The sequence below is a fragment of the Dermacentor albipictus genome, chromosome 1, assembly GCF_038994185.2.
Source record: "Dermacentor albipictus isolate Rhodes 1998 colony chromosome 1, USDA_Dalb.pri_finalv2, whole genome shotgun sequence".
Classification (NCBI taxonomy): Eukaryota; Metazoa; Arthropoda; class Arachnida; order Ixodida; family Ixodidae; genus Dermacentor; species Dermacentor albipictus.
The window spans coordinates 372,997,900-373,010,342 of NC_091821.1; the positions used below are offsets into that span (position 1 = coordinate 372,997,900).

The following is a 12,443-nucleotide window of genomic DNA, read 5'->3' on the forward strand; positions in this document are numbered from 1 at the left end:
GGTTGCTAAGGCCGCCAGTACCTTCAACTTTATACAGCGAAATCTGAGACACGCGCAGCCTTGTTTGAAATCAACTGCTTACCTAACATACGTTCGACCATGCTCGAATATGCTTGTGCCGTGTGGGACCCTTGGCAAAAAACACTAAGTGATAAACTTGGAAAAAATCCAGAACAGAGCAGCAAGGTTTGTCTTATGCCGGTACACGAGAACCGATAGCTGTACCACTATGAAGAATGAAATAGGATGCGAAATTATTTCCTCTCGCGAAAAAAAAAATTGCGACTGAAGCTCCTTTATCGAATATTTCGTGTTAAACCGGCATTCAAAAGGAAGTATACTTACACAGGCCTCATTACGTCTCTGCACATACTCATCATCGTTTTAATACATTAGAATACCACACTAGAACTAATATGTGTGCTAAGTCATTTTTTTTTCGTTCCTTTAGCGAATGGAATCGCCTATCATGTCAGCAAGTGTGGCGTGTTAATGAAGATGTGTTTTTTTTTTCGACATTAGAACTCCCGTGCTATAGCGCCTTCGGGCTAAGCGGGGCAATCATTAAATAGAAAAAAAGAAACATTGTGGTGTTCGGTTTCGCTGACTACTGTTACAGGCTGTTCGTAAATTGAACATTTTCTCAAATGCCGTTGTCCTTAAATTTTTGCGGCCGAGTGTATTGACAAATTGGATAGCAATCAACGAGGCGAGTGCGGATTCATCACATCGAGTGCACAGTCAATCTATCCTCGAACAGTAAACTACTATCGACTTCTGCGTTATGAGCTGCGTTGAAATTAGTGACCACTTCAATCAGACGCTAGAGAAGTTTGGATAAGAGTACGCATATCTGGTTAACCTCCCCTGACCTTCCTTTAGCTTTCTTCTCTCTCTCTCTCTCTCGTGCCCCATAAAAAAGCCTAAAGGGATGCAATCGGGAAAAACTACTTCCGTTCGCTATAAGAGGAGCGAACGGCATGCAAGTTGCGATAATGGTGTCCTTGCACTAGAAAATTGCGCATATCTAAGTGTACTCTACTCCAAGCGCACGCCGCACTCCGGCAAGAAGACCCAGCGCAGCCAAAATACAGTCAGAGTTGGCGAGGCAGAACTTCCGGCGGAAAGTGAAAGCGACACTGAACATGCAGAAAGGACTGTTGTGCTGACTGTGCTTCAATGCGAAGGGGCCAAACCTTCGGAGGGTGCTAGATTAAGGGTCGCGTATACGTAAATATTTAGCTTGAGATGAACAGCGTGGTCGCGGCGGTGAAGAAGCTTCGAACCGTCCTTCTTAACCGTATTTGCTGTTCTGACGGCGAAAGGAAAAAGAAAGCTGACCGGAATTAAGGCCCGGAGTCAGAGCTCCGTTCTACTACGCGTACTCGGCCATTGAAGCTACCCGCACCTTGCTTTTACTCCATGACACAGCCACATAGCCTAGAGCACAATTAAAGAAAAGAAAGAAGCAATACGGACAGTTTGTGAGCACAGAGTACGTCGCTTCACTGTACCGAGTATTCTGGCAAATCCTTGTCGAATAAAGGGACTCAAGTATACGGCAGCCAAGCAAAATACTCGTACTTTTGAGACAGCGCACTTTTCCCGCTTTTTCCTGGCAGATGAGAAATGTGTAGCCATTAAGTAAATACTATTCATGCGATTTTTTTTTATGTTTGTGCATTACATGACTCACAAGCCATGTCGAAATGCTGAAAGAACACATCCGCCGAGATGCTGAACAAACTAGCAGCCAGGCCATACCGGAGAACGTTGGCAAAGAAAGCTTCGCTTTGAAAGCAATGTTCTATGATGGCTTACTGGTACTCAAGATGTATATCATATTTATGCTAGTGCTTGGACAGTGCGTGGATGGAGCAAATGGGCGGAGCCGCGGAACATGCCCACATGTACGTTGACGCTCGGCATAGAGCTCGCACTACTGTTAATGTGCGGTCTTCAAAGTGCTCCAAATATGCATATTCATAATGCAAATAAATAAAAATATGTATTTATTGTACATGGCAAAAGTTCGACCGGGCTGTCAGTACAAGAAAACGAAATAAAATAGTACCCACAGGATGCGATCCCTGCATCTATCTATCTATCTATCTATCTATCTATCTATCTATCTATCTATCTATCTATCTATCTATCTATCTATCTATCTATCTATCTATCTATCTATCTATCTATCTATCTATCTATCTATCTATCTATCTATCTATCTATCTATCTATCTATCTATCTATCTATCTATCTATCTATCTATCTATCTATCTATCTATCTATCTATCTATCTATCTATCTATCTATCTATCTATCTATCTATCTATCTATCTATCTATCTATCTATCTATCTATCTATCTATCTATCTATCTATCTATCTATCTATCTATCTATCTATCTATCTATCTATCTATCTATCTATCTATCTATCTATCTATCTATCTATCTATCTATCTATCTATCTATCTATCTATCTATCTATCTATCTATCTAAGCTTTACGATAGCCAGCTCTATGACAGCCGGCTCCTTCTGAAGTCAAACTCGCCATTAAAAACAAGTATTTGCCACCCTCATTCGTTGATAAGTACTTGACAAAACAGATTCCTGGATAAGCGCACACAACTTCGCTTATGCTGCCGGGGGAGGCAATCGGCGGGTCACAGACGCTTGCTTGCTAATTTCTGCGACGTACGACAGTTTCCGGGAATGCCGACCATTTTCATCGTTCCTCCCATTCTTCAACCTCTCACATTGTGCGCACGACGCCAGCTGCTCTCGTCAGCGAGTGTTGTACGCGTTCGCTGACTCAAGGGCGTGCGCGCACCCATGCTGTGCCGAAAGTTTCGCACTGTCGCGTCGAGCCGCAAATGTGATATCAACATTTTCCCCCTTCTCTCGGCCGACGCAGTGCGTCTGAACTTACGTCACAGCCAGCACCGGAAACCGAGAACAGCTTCGCTAAAGCATGCTATAAATATTCTGAGTCTGCAGCGCAAATTATCACTATATATAGAAAGCAAGGAAGGAAGGAAAGAAAGAAGGGCAGTATAGAGAGCTTCGTCGTCGAAACAGCTGCTACGGTCACGCGTGCGCCCGCAGTCAGCCAAAGCAGGTGATTACGGATATGTGTCACCCCCCGTCGATAGCTCAGAGTGGCTCGTCGTTATCACAAAGGCTGAAGTACAGCTACTGGCGTTTCGAGGGGACGGTCATTTGCGAGAGCGATACCATCTCTGGTATTGGCCGGTAAAGAGTAGCTTCTACCGTTCTTCTTTTTTTGTTTTCCTTTTTTTTAACGTAAATGCGTTAAGCCAGAGACCGCTTATTTACTACACAGAAGAACGAATACGGGCTGTTTCGGTTACAACGGTTCTGCCGCACCAGTGACAGCGGGCGGCGAGCATTCTTGCTATTCGGCCTTTAGTGTATACTGCGGCGTACCACGGCGATGAAAACAATATAATATATATGTATAGAGCTAATAAACAAGAATTATAGGCGCGAATAAGTAATTTACCGCTAGCTTCGCAGATAAATCGAAGCTAAGCCGAAGCTGCACATTATAGGCTATGATTGGCTCCAGGTTAATTTTGACCCTGTGAGGTTCTTTAGTGTAGATCCAGTTAACGCTATACGGACACTGTTGCCTTCCCAACACAGATATAAGATCAACCAGAGGGTTTCCTTACGACGCTCCGACCAACCGACCATGACCGACATCACACGTGGCCACAATATGGCCGCGCTAGAAAAGGTGCGTGACGGAGCATTTGCGAGGGTGCGTGTGCGTACTCGATCCAAATTTGGCCACCACATGAAATACGCAGCGTCGTGAAATTTACGGGGCATGGAACAAAATCTGCGAGAGTATGTGCACTTTCTGTACTCGACTGATTCGCCATGTTTGTCTCTCGTTTTCTCCCTTGTGTCTGGACCCACAAGACTGCCTCAACCGTCTTCACCTTTGTCGTCGTCGTCGACGACGCGCCACGTGCACAATTGCACCTCCTTTACACGTTGAGCCATCTGGTGAAACAGTGCAGGAACCAGAACGAGACTACATAGCTAGCTGCCCGCTCAAATGTGCCCTTAAAACATCGACGCTCACTCTGCGCGGGACGTGCATCTACTTTTTTTTTTCACTAAATACCGCTGTCACGTGTGCTGAGACAGCAGACGAAATCTTTAGAAAGCATACGTGAGCAGGCGGCTGCTCACCGGATGAGATCCGGGAAAACGGCTTGCGCCGCAGTTCTCCCTGGCGATAAAGCGAAGCAGTCTAGTAGTTTTATCATTCAGTGCTGCCGTAAAATGCCCACGAAATTTTCACGCAAAAGACGGAGCCGTGAGGCGTACATTCCACACGTTTGAGCGCACACACACACAAACACACACACACACACACACACACACACACACACACACACACACACACACACACACGCACACACACACACACACAGACAGAAGAATATAATAAAGAAAGGAACACGTATTTCCATGTAATTGAAGGTAACGGCGCTGCTATGTCACGGACGTTATAGGGGCTTTAACGGACGTAAGTGCCTTACAGTGCACTTTGCGTGTCAGCTGAATTGCCAGTCTCTTCTGGTATCACGAGCACTCTTAATGTACGGGCGGAACTAGGGGCAATAAAGACGCAATATTAGGCATACTACAGTGACTGGAGTAACAGAGAGAGAGAGAGAGAGAAGAAAATATAAAGTAATTAGAACTTGAGAGCACGCCTAGCGCCTATTAGGCCTGACAGCACGCCTAGCGTCTATCAGAAAAGTGGCACGTATTCTTTTGTCAAACTGTCCGCACACGCTGTCAACGTAAAAGCGATGTCTCTGCCTAGCCCTTGGTGCGACCTGCTACTGTTGCGTTTGCGGTCAATATCTAAGGAATTTCTCGAGCGCTCATCTCGGCACTTTGCTGCAGTATCGCAACTTTTCAAGGTCATCTCCACCCAAGCTGTGGTGGACTAATTTCTGTCACGTCACCGAACAATGAGATGCACGACATTAAAAAGTACCCATGCACAGGATAACACAGCACGAATTCCGAGCATCGTGAGAGGAAAATAAAGCTTCGTTTTGAAAGGTTTGCACGTTCCCTAGAGTAAAACGCCTCGAATGCTATGCGAACTACGTTGTTATACTATTGTTTTTTTTTTCAGGTTCCCGGAGCTCTTGGAGACTTAAAGACATCACTTTACATTACTGTCGAAAGTGAGCATTGCGCCCACATTGCCCCTAGCTTCCAGCCCTCATTGACCCATTCGTTCCATTCTTAATTCAACACCTGGCCCTGATCCGAGAAAACTGATTCTCCAGTTTTCTTAGCTCGTCGTTGGAACTTTCCACCCTCCTTGGTGTGCGTTTTCCTTACATGCCCTGAAAAGCACTCCGTTTATATAGGGTGCCACAGCTAACTTGAGCCAAACATTAAAGATATACATACAAATGCCACGTAGCTGGACAGAACCAAGGCAGTGTTGTTTGCTGTCGCTTGGACATACTCAGATTATTTTTTTTCATTCCACCTAAGCATACAATTAGTCTTCCTTATTTATTCAACTTCTCAAATATTATAATTAGATTAAAAGTGTCAATGAGAAAATCTTAGAGCAACCTGAAAAGCTCCCGATAAAGCTTCTGTTGTTCAATACGTGCTACATTAAAGTGTTTTTCCGAGAGTGAAAGAAGCCCGCGAATACACGAAAAATTGCCGCCCGACTGGCCGCTCGAGACACTTTGCGTGTATTTGCGGGCTCCTTTCACGCTCGGAAAAGTATGTTTATGTAGCACGTATTGAGCAACAGGAGCTTTATCGGGAGTTTTTCAGGTTGCTTTAGGATTGTCTCATTGGCACTTTTCATCTAATCATAATATTTGAGAAGTTGATTAATTAATTAAACCAATTATCTAATTAGGCGGTATGAAACAGATATCTATCTCCAAGCGACGGCAAACAGCATTGTCTTGGTTCTGTCCACCTACGTGGCATTTGCATATCTTTATTGTTTGGCTCAAGTTACGTGAAACATATACAGGGTGTTTCACGTCATGATGATGATGATGATGACGTGAACCACCCTGTATATGTTCTGCGCAATGCGCTGCCTGCAGTTTTGGTGAATAGTGTGGCAGGACTTTTCGGAAGCCCGCACGCGAAGTGGCACCGCCGCTGTATCTGTTTGAGGAAGAAGGAAAAGTTCGATTGCTGATATTTCATCCGGACAGACATCTAGTTGACTGATGGGGGTTTACGTACTGCTTTTGCTGGCACGAGAGTCGTGGTGAAGAGCTCCGGAATACTTTCGAGGTGCTTCATCTATACGCGAACGTCCACCGGAATATCAGAGCAAGGGAACTTTGACATTTCGCTTTCACCGCGGGGTGCGGGCGCCGAGGCGGGGAGACGGACCCGCGACCACGCGCACAACAGCAGAGCGTCGTAGCCGCTGGGTAAGCAGCTTTCGACATCATGAGCACCCATGCTCTGAGCGTCGAATTTAATACGTCATTGCTTCCACAGCACAGGAGACGTTTACAATAGAATACGAAGTGTACTGCCATTCTCCCGCGAAACAACTTGTGCCCTACAGTTTCCTCAAAATGGCACTTCAATAAGCGTAGTTCATTATTGCATTTCTCGGAAAGGGAATGCATCAGCCCAGCATGGCCGGAGTTAAATGCAGCAGAGAGAGAGAGAAAGAGCGATGATAACAAAGGAAAAGACAGGGAGGTTAATCAGGTTGCAATACCCGGTTTGCTACCCTGCTGATGGGAGAAACAGAAATCTACTACGAGGTATTGCGCCATTTCAAATCATGCCCCATTCAAAAGGCGAGCACATTTGTCAGTTTATTGGCGTAGGCGAGTTTATTGACGTGTGCTATTTGGCAGTGGTACCGGGAACGTGATATATAGCGGCTAAAGATGTCTCAGGACATTTGAGTTTTGCGCGCATATTATATTGCTGCTACGCGTCCGGCAAAAGAAAAAGGAAGAAAGAGGAAAAAAAAGGAAGAAAGAGAGCATCTCCATAAAGGAAGCGCCCCCCAGTTCCAAGCGTTATCCTTAAAGAAAATAAGCTGCCCCTAAACTACGTCTTATAACAGAATGAATCAACGAAAGGTTACACCTTTGCAACTTCCTGTCGTTGTGTTGCCTCGAGAAATCGTGCCTGATAATCCTGCCTTTTGACACTCATTTGTTTCTTTACACATTTGTTTGCTTCAGATTTTATTTTCCTACATGTTCATTACTCCCTTGGGTTTATTCTTGATAGTTGGGACAGCTGGTCCTTCGGTAGCCTATTTCCCCAGAGAACCGTAAACTGAGAAGCTCCTTGGTTATATACCATAGAAGGAGGTCCAGGGTATATGGCAAAAGAAGCAAAAGTACCTTCATAGTGAATAAGTATCTACGAACGACTTCATGGCCGATTTAGTTTAAATAGCCTGTTTCCTAACAGCGTCAAGAATGGAGTAACTTCCCGCTCGAATTGCGAAATTGATTGAAGAATATTTCTGACAAATTTCTTTTTTCTTTTGGGGGGGGGGGGGGGTCGGGGGGGTACGGGAATGAGGACGAAGGTCATCCTTCCAGGTGTGTGTCATCTGAAAACTCGTAGCAAACGCATTGGAAACATCACGCATTCAGTCGGCTTGATTGACCGCAGACAGACTTGCGCACGGCAGAGATAAATTACGGCTATGATGATGTCCGAGTCTGAAAGGGACACCGGAGGGAGCACCCACCTTTGTCAACCGTTATAGCCACTTGTCCTCCGGGAACAACATCGCAGGACACGAAGCGGCACACCTCCGCTCGCCGAGCAAGCGAGCAGGAAAACAATGGCCTGCTGACGTCGGCGCGAGCGAGCAGGCAGGGCAAAAATGGTCCGGAGCCCGGGACGACAGGACAACAGTCCGGTAGCCTCTATTGAGCACACTCCTATCCCGCCCACACTATTTCGGCGTCGACGAGGGTCACGCGACGGTGACTGCTCTCGAAGACGGAAGAAGAGTCAGCAGGCCGGGCACCACCAACACTGGCGACGTTGGCAAGGCGACCGTTGTTCTTCTCTTCTAAAGATCGCCGGTCTCTTGCGAACCGGAAGAGAATGAAACTTTCACGCGGGGGCCCCTGAGGCAGCACTGCACACACATACGCACGTGCCCAGAGGAGAGGCGATACGACGGTATACTGTTCTCACGGGACGACGATTAGCGGAGAGCAAGCAAAGGAGAAAAGAAGGAACAAGCTTTCCTCTCCTTTCGAGCCCCTTCTCCTATGTATATATTTTTTTCTTTTAACTCCTACACCAGAAGCGTCATCCTAGCATGCACCCTTGACCGAGCCGCTGCGGAAGGGAAGCGGGAAGTGTCGCCACTTGGTGCTGAGCGCTCGCAGCTGCCGTCGCTGGTGGACCGCGAAACTCGAGCTGCGCCCCTCGGAGCGCGCGCACCGACTGAAAGGCGGGGCGAAGGCGCCGCGCGGATACGGCACCGCCGTGAGGAGGAAGAGGAGGATGCCCCCCTTCGTCCGAGGGACGCCCGGCAGAGAGCGCACGGCTGCCGAAGACGCCGCGCCGCTACGCGCCCGCAGCCAGCCGGCGACGCTACTGTGTGTAGCGGTACAGAAGCAGTGCGGTTATACCCGGTCGCGGAAGATGACAGTTGCCCGCCGATCGAAAGGCGACGGGGTGATGGGGAGAGGGAGGCTTTTTTTTGGAGGAGGCGGGCCGGCGCCCGTTTTGTTGGGACCCGTCGAGAAACTTTTTGGGTTCGGAACAGAAGCATTATAGAGCCCCTACAGCCAGCACTCCTCCTTGTCCTTCTACCACTGCTACTACTACGACGAATAGTAGTAGAATAGAAATACAGCTATTATTATTGCTAGTGCTGCTGTCATTACTATTCGTACCGTTACTGCTATTAGTAGCAGTAACAATAGTAACACCAGCAGCAGTTAGTCGTAATAGCAGTAGAAGTAGTGGTAGTAGTAGTAATAATAGTAGTGTGGCTGCTGCTGCGACTATACTACTAGCACCACTGCCAACTGCTACTTCGGCCGCTGCACCGCTCCTTCGTGAAGACACTGCAATAACTGAGAGCCAAAGGATATTTCAAAGAAAAGATGACGAAAGGGCTGTACCCATTTACTGGCTGCGGACTTTCATAGCGATTAAATTCGGTGGAACCGCAATAAATACTCGAAAACAGTCCTCTTCCCTGTGTCTTCGTCGCTCGACAAAAGTTTTGGTTCCTCCCCCGCCGGAGGGACAACACAACAAAGAGCGCACTCTCCGAAGCATTTAACTTGACGGATGGAAAGAGATGCGTGAGAGGCAGAGAAACAGCTTCCCTCCCCGGGGAGCTAGCGTCAGCGATTTCCGGTGCCATACTGGAGTTCTTCCGTCTCTGGACGTCTTGACATCAAGGCCGAAACGCGCTAAAGAATACACACACACGAATACGCACACACTTTGTGCTCCGGCGATATTCACCGTATTGCGACGACGTAAAGCGGCGAAGTGTTTGTTGCCGAGATGGCCCGTCACTATATGGCCCAGCTACACGCGCACTCGATTCCGGAGATATCTTGCCTCGAGGGCTCGATATCTCGTTCGAGTGTCGTGCATGCGTGTTTTCGAGACGATCGCGCCGTCGAACAGCAGAACGACACTGATTTAGCGAGATAGGAGATAAGGCAGTATTTATGTTACTCCGCGGAAGGCGAAGTTGGAAAACAAGGACAGAAGGGAGACGCATAGACACCACAGTAAGCATCGGCCGCGAAGCCACCTACAATTACGTACTGAATGTGTTCATGCTTTTCAGTAACCGATTTAAAAGGCAATGTATATCAACATCAGGGCAAGGAAAGTCAGTTTACAGGCAACGAGCGAGTGAATCTCAACGAGCGAGTGAATCTCCGCTCCTTATGCACTGAAAAGTGATGGGAGGAAATTTTGTAGAGTGTAGTGAGCCAGGAATGGGAGGATGACGTTATCGTGCTGTCAACGGCAGGCACATAACCTCACATCGTACAAGGTAATTCTGTTTGAAAGAGACAAAGAGTTTGACCAACTAAAGCCCCTACGGCATGATAAGGATGTGATATATATAGCAATGAAGTGCGATAAAAACCAGTGAAGCACATTGACCTTGAGGATAACAATTTGCCATTTTATTACACATTCTAGAAGCAGCGCAGAAGACAAAACTTTGGTGAAAAGATAGACAACTCGGGCGCTACGAACTGGCATTTATTCGCGGAAATTGAAATATAGTATGGATAGAACGTGCAGGCGCGATATCACAATTAAGGATCACAATGCCCAGTGCTATGCCTAACTGAAGAATTCGCTAAAAAAGATTGTCTAAAGAGACAACAACAAAAGATTATGTTTTGGATTCATGATACTCAGTTTTTTAGATAAACGGCAGCTTATAGTCACGCCTATGTGACCAGCCCTTTCGTTGATGCAACGTCTTATTGCTATGCAACGTTCCAGGAATGTTGACCCCTGTTCAAGTAATGCAATTTCCCGTGCGAACAAAGTGGTGGGCATCTTAAAGGAACACGATATTTGCAGTAATTGCATTGTTTTTCGAATAAATATGAGCGGATGAATTTATCAACCAAGAACAACACGCTTTGCATAAATAACATAGGTTCATCGACACTTGTTTAACGTATCCCGCGCTTATGGTTCGTCTAGCTTCTACATTATCAAGGTGGACTGGTAAATCATAGATGTCTTTCTTTCTTTCTTTTTTTGTTACAGAGCCGTAGTTCTAAAGGATGGACGACAAATCGACGCGCGACGCGCTGCTTAGATGGATGTTTTTTTTGTTTTGTTTTTTCTAATCCGCATGTCGCTTGTGTTCTATGAAACAGCTAAATCTACTAAGCCCACTGGAGCCATGCGCGGTTAGTTAGTGACGAGCCTGTTTGCTTAATTAAGTCATGGTCTTGGCTCCAATGGTTTCGTTGCAGGAACGTAGACAACACCTTGTTTTTGCTTGAGCGCAGGCTTTGCTCTTTCTTCAAGGTTAATTGCTGCATCTCCCACGCTGATGATGACGTTAGTAAGAGGGCGAATTCAACAAAGAGAAAAAGAATATGATACGCAATTTATTCGCAACGTGAAAGTTCCTACGCTGGCGTTCACTTCGCTATGCAAACGAAGAAAAAGAAAAGAAAAGTGAATGGGAACGGGTAGGGGTAAGAAAGGCGACGAGTTGCTTAACGAGTTCCTCGATTAAGCTTGTCCAGCTTGCCAAGAAAACTCGATGTGTCAGAAGTGCAGTGAGCCATACACGCATTCGCATTAGCATTCTTAGCCTCTGCGAGTTGTGCTGTAAGGGTGCCGACACTATACCGCTATGATTTAGTTATTCGGCTAGGATTTGTGTTTACGATTTCTGCGAGCTTGGCGTTCAACTCTCCCTGACTTGTGTCGATCTTTGTCTTTCTGGAGGTTTATAGCCGCGTCTTCAGGGGAAGAAAAAAAAAACAGAAGAAAAGGAGAAGCAGAGGCCAGATGAGTTTCGCAGCCAACTCCTAATTTCGTGCCTGGGAGTGCCGAAAGCAAGAACGCTAGCAACCCGAATAATTAAATGTCTAGAAGCAAGCATTGTCTTACAAGAAATCCATAAAAAAAGAAATTGCAGGGTATAATTACCTCGGCGACGCAAAGTCCCATTGAGCTTAACATATTTAATTGCTTACTTGTACCCACATCAGGAAGGTATACACGGGCAGCGTTGCGGAAAATGTAATACTGCACTAGTGTTCCAGAAAATCAAAAGAAGCCAAAGTAATCTTTCCATTCGTCTAACTTTTAAATTGTGTTTCTTTTTAAAGCAGTACTCACTTTTTCTGAGGCTTGCCCATAATAGAACCTTGGTTTTAGAGAGAGCGAAAAAAGGAAGCACCAGACAGATCGTATTATTATTATTATTATTATTATTATTATTATTATTATTATTATTATTATTATTATTATTATTATTATTATTATTAAGCAGCAATCGCCCCATCACTTTTCAGGGTTTTGTTATTTCTAGCAATCATTAGAGTTATCACGTGACAGGAAATGTGCAATGAACCGCAAGACAATTCAAGCAAATGTAGCAAGCCAGAATAGTGCCCTATTACGACCGGGAGATCAGGATGGCGTCGTTAAGTATGAAATACTGAAGCGAATACTATGGCGTATAAGGCACGGAATCGACGTGCAGCTGTGAAGGAGAGAGCGTAGCGACAGAGGCAAGAGTATGTCACATGACATCGACGCGCACATCCTATGCTCGGTGACCACCAAAGAATTCGGTGCAAGCTCCCTCCGCCCATAAATCCGCACGGCATCTGCCAAGTAATGCCTCCGCGCTCCAAGCGTTATCTTCT

General features: G+C 46.0%; 1 protein-coding gene across 3 annotated transcripts in view; it reads right to left on the reverse strand.

Moving 5' to 3' along the window:
• The window catches only part of LOC135905462 (adenylate cyclase type 5-like), a 291,632-nt gene that overhangs the window by 154,293 nt on the left and 124,896 nt on the right, over nucleotides 1–12,443 (reverse strand). The window contains exon 1 of one of the 3 annotated variants that reach the window (XM_065436414.2): nucleotides 7,784–8,092. The exons of the other annotated variants lie outside the window; for them this stretch is intronic. The gene's annotated coding sequence lies outside the window, so the exon portion shown is untranslated. Of the gene's footprint in view, nucleotides 1–7,783; nucleotides 8,093–12,443 lie in introns of those variants that run through there. 3 annotated transcript variants of the gene reach the window in all.